The sequence below is a fragment of the Asterias rubens genome, chromosome 3 (genome assembly GCF_902459465.1).
Source record: "Asterias rubens chromosome 3, eAstRub1.3, whole genome shotgun sequence".
Lineage (NCBI taxonomy): Eukaryota > Metazoa > Echinodermata > Asteroidea > Forcipulatida > Asteriidae > Asterias > Asterias rubens.
This window is the reverse complement of record NC_047064.1, coordinates 22,855,167-22,861,214: the sequence shown is the minus strand read 5'-3', so window position 1 is coordinate 22,861,214 and position 6,048 is coordinate 22,855,167. Positions and strand designations below refer to the sequence as shown.

The 6,048-nt window shown below is 37.5% G+C and overlaps 1 non-coding gene across 1 annotated transcript; it reads left to right on the top strand.

Annotated features, from left to right (window-relative positions):
* Positions 1–5,524: 5,524 nt before the first annotated feature.
* Trnat-ggu lies at positions 5,525–5,597 on the top strand. Its single transcript has one exon. It is a non-coding gene; the product is annotated as a tRNA-Thr (tRNA).
* The last annotated feature ends 451 nt before the right edge of the window (positions 5,598–6,048 follow it).

The following is a 6,048-nucleotide window of genomic DNA, read 5'->3' as shown; positions in this document are numbered from 1 at the left end:
TCAGAAAATGGTTTGTTTTTAAGGTCTTATTATTTTGTTGTTAACACAACTGCCACAGAATGTCAAGGACTTCACTCAGAAGCTATACATCCCAACGACAATAGACAGCACAAATTGCGTAATTAGTCCCTAGTTCTTTGTGTAACACGGATCATGGAAGAAGAAAATAGCGTCTTCCTCCATGTATGGATGCAATTAAATGTATGCTAAAATTGTATGAAATTATACGCAAATTAGGCTTTGGCAATTGGCAATATTCATAAAAATCACCTATCATAGATGTCTTTCGTCTATTCTTGGTATGATAAATCTTTCAAAAAGTATTATTTTTTCCCAATAATTCACCAAACTACGGTGTAAACATAGTTTAATCTTCATGAGTGCCCCCTCCCGTTATAGACAATTATTTCATTTAAACAAAATGGATCTCAATATTAAACAATACTGCATTTATTCCCCACAATCATACGTATCATTCTAATTTGCACCTTTTTTCTCTATTTGATTTGATTTGAACATAATAATAGGGCTACAGCTTTATTTATGCACACAAACAGAATTAGCAATACATTAATAACTCACATTGAAGGAAGTCCACCGAAAAACATGTTGTTTTGCGTTGCATGGAAATGAAAACCAATGCATCTTATTTAGATGTGAAGCACAATCAATCCGTGGCTATGGTTGAAATCTTCAAAATGAAACTAGCTGGGTGTGATAAGTAGTCGTTCAAAATATCACGGAGCATGAGAAAACAATGAAGTCAAGAAACCCGACACCCTTCTCTGATACAATGGCAGGTGCAAGAATAGTCAGAATAGTCGCGTCCCTGAATGATTGCTATAAATGAAACACTGCTAGTATATTGAGCTATTTTATTCCGCTGTAAAGTGAAGCTATTTCGGGGAATTGAATTCAAATCATACTGGGGAGGGGGAGGGGGTGGAGCGGATCTGTCAGTCAATTTACTGCAATTTAGTACACATGAATAGGTCTAAGCCCCCCTGATGACTGACTGTCAATCATCGCATCAAATCTGAAGGACTGAATAAGAAGATTGTTTGTTGAGTAAATTAAGGTCCAGATATGTTCTTCTTCCATGATCCGTGTTACACAAAGAACTAGGGACTAATTACGCAATGTGTGCTGTCTATTGTCGTTGGGATGTATACCTTTTTAGGGTTTTAGGAGACATACGCCTTTTGGCGACAGTTATTTTTTTTTTTACTTTTATGCTCTCCTGGGCACCCCACTGTTGTTTTACTTTGTTTTCTTAGATATTTTTAATGTATGTACATGTGCTTGTAAGTGTTATTGTCCGAATAAATATTATTATTATTATAATATATTTGTTTCGTTTTTTTTTCTTTCTAGTGGGAGGGGAATTGGAATCTTAGCACTAAAGGGCATTGAGCACAAGGTTATTGCGGATAGCTTGTTCGCAAAAATGCCAAAAGTACAAAGATAAATCAGGCAACTACCAAATAATAACAACATTGCAATAAAAAGCAATTTAAAAAAAAAGCAACTACTAGTCAATGTTTAAGGTAGTTTTAAAGCTTAAAAAAAATGAGCCGATGTGCCATTCTTAATTTAATAAAGTTGTTGTAAATTTGAATGTTGTCGATTTGTTTACTATTTTTTTTAATGAAATAAACCATTCATAAATATCCAGCTTAAATATTAAACCTTCTACTATACATATTGACGTGCTGTAGAAAGCAATTGGTGCATCACATCTATTTAAGTATTAAGTTGATGCTGAATAAAAAAAATGCTTTTACCTAAAATATCGCTTCGCCACAAGAAAATACAACGAAGAAGAATAAAAAGAAGAACGAAAAAAGGGAGAACTCGATTGGTTTGTTCGAAGAAGAGCATGTATCAACGAGGGACACTGCCTTCATGACATGTCCATGGAGAAAATAATATACAAAAGATAGAATTCATTCGATCTGGACCAAGAGTCGAAGGCAAGACGAAGACAACAAACCCCACGGGATGAGGTTGAGAAAAACCTCTATTGAACCATGGAAAATATAAGTCGTCCCGGTGGGTTCTTCAAGCTCGCCCAGTGTCTTCACATGTAACTTCAAGATGCTATTATGACTGATACAGCCTCCCTCCCACGCCTCGCACACATCGTAAGGAAAATAGGCCGTCTTCTGTTTTGGATGCGAGAGCGTGCACTCTCAATATCTTGGGAGGATGATTTCTGATTTAAAAACATGGACACGAATCTGGAGATGAACAAGGCTGGAGATTGGGGCTGCAGATAATATAGATTGTTGCGTTTTTTTGGATTATAACAATCAAACTATAGACACATGACCCGGTCTGGCATGTATTTTATTTATTGTTTAGTCTTCCGCCATATAAAGGCAAACAACTTGGTTAGATGATGTGCATACCATGTTGGATCAAGCATTATATTTACCATGAATATTTGATAGCAGTTTTGGATCCGTGTTTTTCAGATACTTGAGAGGAACTGCCAATATTATTGTGACAGGGTCGTCAAGTCGAGAATTGGGAAACAGACAAGGAACTGTAGGGTATTGTTCCTATCACATCTCGTGACTTGTTCTAACCGTTTAACTGTGCCTCATCGCCTTAAAACAAACTTTTGATTCTGATCATGGTTTATCTTGTTATATCCCCGTCCATAGAAATCCTTTATTGTATTGTTCACGTGCCGGAATTTACTTAACCGAGCTATACTTGTAATCGTCTTCAGCTTTAGTACCCAGAGTAGTACGTTCGCGATAACGATTCTCCCACTTTGGATGTAAACTTAATCAACAAAACTTCCTTAATCTTGTAATTTTTAAAACATTCTTGTACTATCTTAATGTAAAGGAGTGAAAACTTTTTCGAGAGTGAAAGTCAATATTTTTTAGTGAGATTAAAACAAATTTCACTCTAAATCGAGCTCAAACAACCTGCTTTCACTCTTAAAAAAAAGAAGGGAAGAGTGGTATATCAGACAAAACATGTGTTTACTCATTTACATTAAGATAGTATAACGCTTATAATGGGATCAATCTGGGATCGCAAGCGTTCGATATAATATTGTCGTTCAATTAACAATTAGTCGTTTGCTGATTTAGATACTTAGCTAAACATTATGAACATAGCTTTTCATCGTTTTGACTTTTTAAATCCCAGTGGATGACATTCACTGGGATTTAAAAAGTCTGACATTCAGATCCGTGATCCATCTGGGAACTGATCACGCCGCGTCAAACTGAAGCCACATATTATATAGATAACACAACCATAGGATCAGTTCGAAGTTTACTGAAGCAACAATAACCCACGGGGGAAAAGCTGTGAAGTACTAATGAAGAAAAAGTCTGACAGTCCAAGTCACTAATTGTCTTTATTTTGAGATAAGGCATGGCCAGGAGACGATGTGGTTCGCGTCACGTTGCGTCGAGAGGACGTTACCAAGCAATGTAATTATTCCAACGTAATGAAGCGAAAACAATTGTTTCGGATGATATGACAGTAAAATAAAGGAGGCAAAAAAAATCATTTATTAATAATAAAATAATCTAATACGCTGTTTTTCCCGTTAGCAATTTGCGCGAAGACCTTTGGTTTGTTTTGGATCTATCATGCTTTATTATTGGATTCTGACTGACGGGATTTGTTGTGGTCAAGTTTAGTTAAAATAATAATAACAAGTCTCTCGTTATTATGTTACGTTATTATGTTAAGAGTTAACACTCGTATACTAATGTGTAGGCCAACTTGCTGATGAATGGTCATTAGTCGATCAAACGGATACGCGAAATGAACTTTTGGATTAATGTCATGAAAACATGCAATAAGTGATGCAATTAATGTAATAAAGCAAATGTTGTCCCTCAAGGAGGTGATGAAAGCTTTGTGTTTCTGTACGCTCACAGCCAACTCCCAGTCATCACCAGCCAAAGAAAATACCCGCTTAAAATGTACATCTCCCTCCAACAATTTTAAACATCCGCATCATCAACAGTCCAGCGTTTAACATACTTCTCGAAACGTCTTCAAACTTCTCGAAACATCGTTAGAGTAACGGTTCTTCTCAGAACCAACACTCCTGCCAGAGGGTTTCATACTTGATTGTACGCGTAAGTTGTTTCAATTTCGTTGCGCAGTTGTCATAACTGTAGTTTTTACTATCTGTTTTCAAACAAACTATTGTTCCACTACTCTCCGACGTCATATTGTGCTTTCGTGGTTTGGTTCTTCGCCAATTAATGATATTGGGCGCTTCCGTGAAATCTTTTTGAAACTTCCTTCTGGTGTAGATTGTCTTCCTTTATTTCGTTGTACAGGCTTTATTAACTTCACCTCCTCAACATCATGAAAACAAGTCTATTTTTCTTTTGAAACCTTCTTAATCTTGGTATAAGTTTCTTCTTATTAATAGTTTCGGTATTATTTTGATATTGGTATGCTGTTGACATAAACTCCGAGAGACGTTCGGATAAGATAATCTGTTTTCATCTTTTTTTGGTCAAGCAAGCTAAGTCCATCTCAAGCTCGTGGCATGCACAACATTTACCGCTCAGAGAAATAAGTACTCTGACTTTACCGACAGGTGCAGAAATGACAAGAGCTCCGACCGTAATAATAACATAGCCATCAATCATCTCTCAATGTTTCAACCGTATCCCTGATTGGGGTGATCTATTGTTCTGGTGTGACTTATTCAGGTCAGGGGTCAAGCTCACTAGCAAAGACATTTTGAAACATGCGTTTGACAGAGGTTCTGATTTGGAACGATCTCGGATAAATTTATGGACGGTAATTCGGATCGAGTCCGTCTTCATAAAGCATTGCCACCATGTGGTGTATGTATAGTTTGAGATCCTTGCGCCAGGTGAAATGAAATGTATATACACGTTTACTCCGGGTGTAATATATGACCCGGAACAGGAGTGGACACCAGAACACCATATAATAAGTATGAATCTAAATTATGGCTGTGCCATCATGATGGCAACGGAAATAACAGCGGGAATCTGCTGCGTGCGGCAATTACTTGTAACATGACAGGTATGCGGACGTGTGGGTATCCATTTCATGTTTACCCGGTATAGATCCCCAATATTCACCAGGCCGCAAATAAACCGTTCTGAGTTTGACAACTTCTTTCCGCGAGGAAGCGCTTATTTGCAACCCTTACTATTTGCTGAGTCTTTTGTTCACCTTTTTTTACTTTCAAAACTTGCGGTACATGTTCCACACATTAATGACAATTCGCAATAGACACCCATGTACAAGTGGATGTACCGGGACTGCAGACAAGTCAAGAACTCGATAAATATAAATCGACGGAACTAGGTAAGCGTAACTAAAGGTTTAATGAATGCCTATAAGCTGTACATTAATAATTAACTGATTGCCGCTTCCCAGGTTGTATCGTAATGTGGGTGTGATCCCTGGCCACACGGCAGTTAACGGTTGTATGGCTTCTGATTGGCACCCCCGAACAAAGATATTGACCAAAATAGGGACACCGCCAATATAGGGCTAGATAGCTCAGTTGGTAGAGCGCCGGCACGGTAATCCGGAGGTCGTTGGTTCGAATGCCACTCTAGTCCATTCTTTGTTCAACCCCAAAAATCATTTCAAAATTTACCCAGTCAGTTTCCCTTGTGGTTTATATTGATACTAACAATTAACATAACAATGGTAGTTTTACCTCTGTCTTGAGTTCAATTGTAATGCCAGAACAAACTCAGCTTAAAATACCACTAGGCATCAGTGGATGTACTAATATTTTTTTTGTAATAACAGTTTAAGGTCGTAATATGTACCGAACAAATCCTCAACAGTCCTCAATTAGTATAATGTGCAACACTTCCATTGCCTCGGTTTTGAATTACACCATGTTCCAAATTTAGTCAAACCTTAGTTAAAGAATAATTCAAAGTCAGACAATCCTGCCCGCACAAAACGTTTCGGCAGCCGTCGGTTTAAAGTCGTGATATCTTAAAGAGAAGCGTGGATTAAACGTCAACAAAAAACTAAGATTTTCAAAGCGAGTTTGCT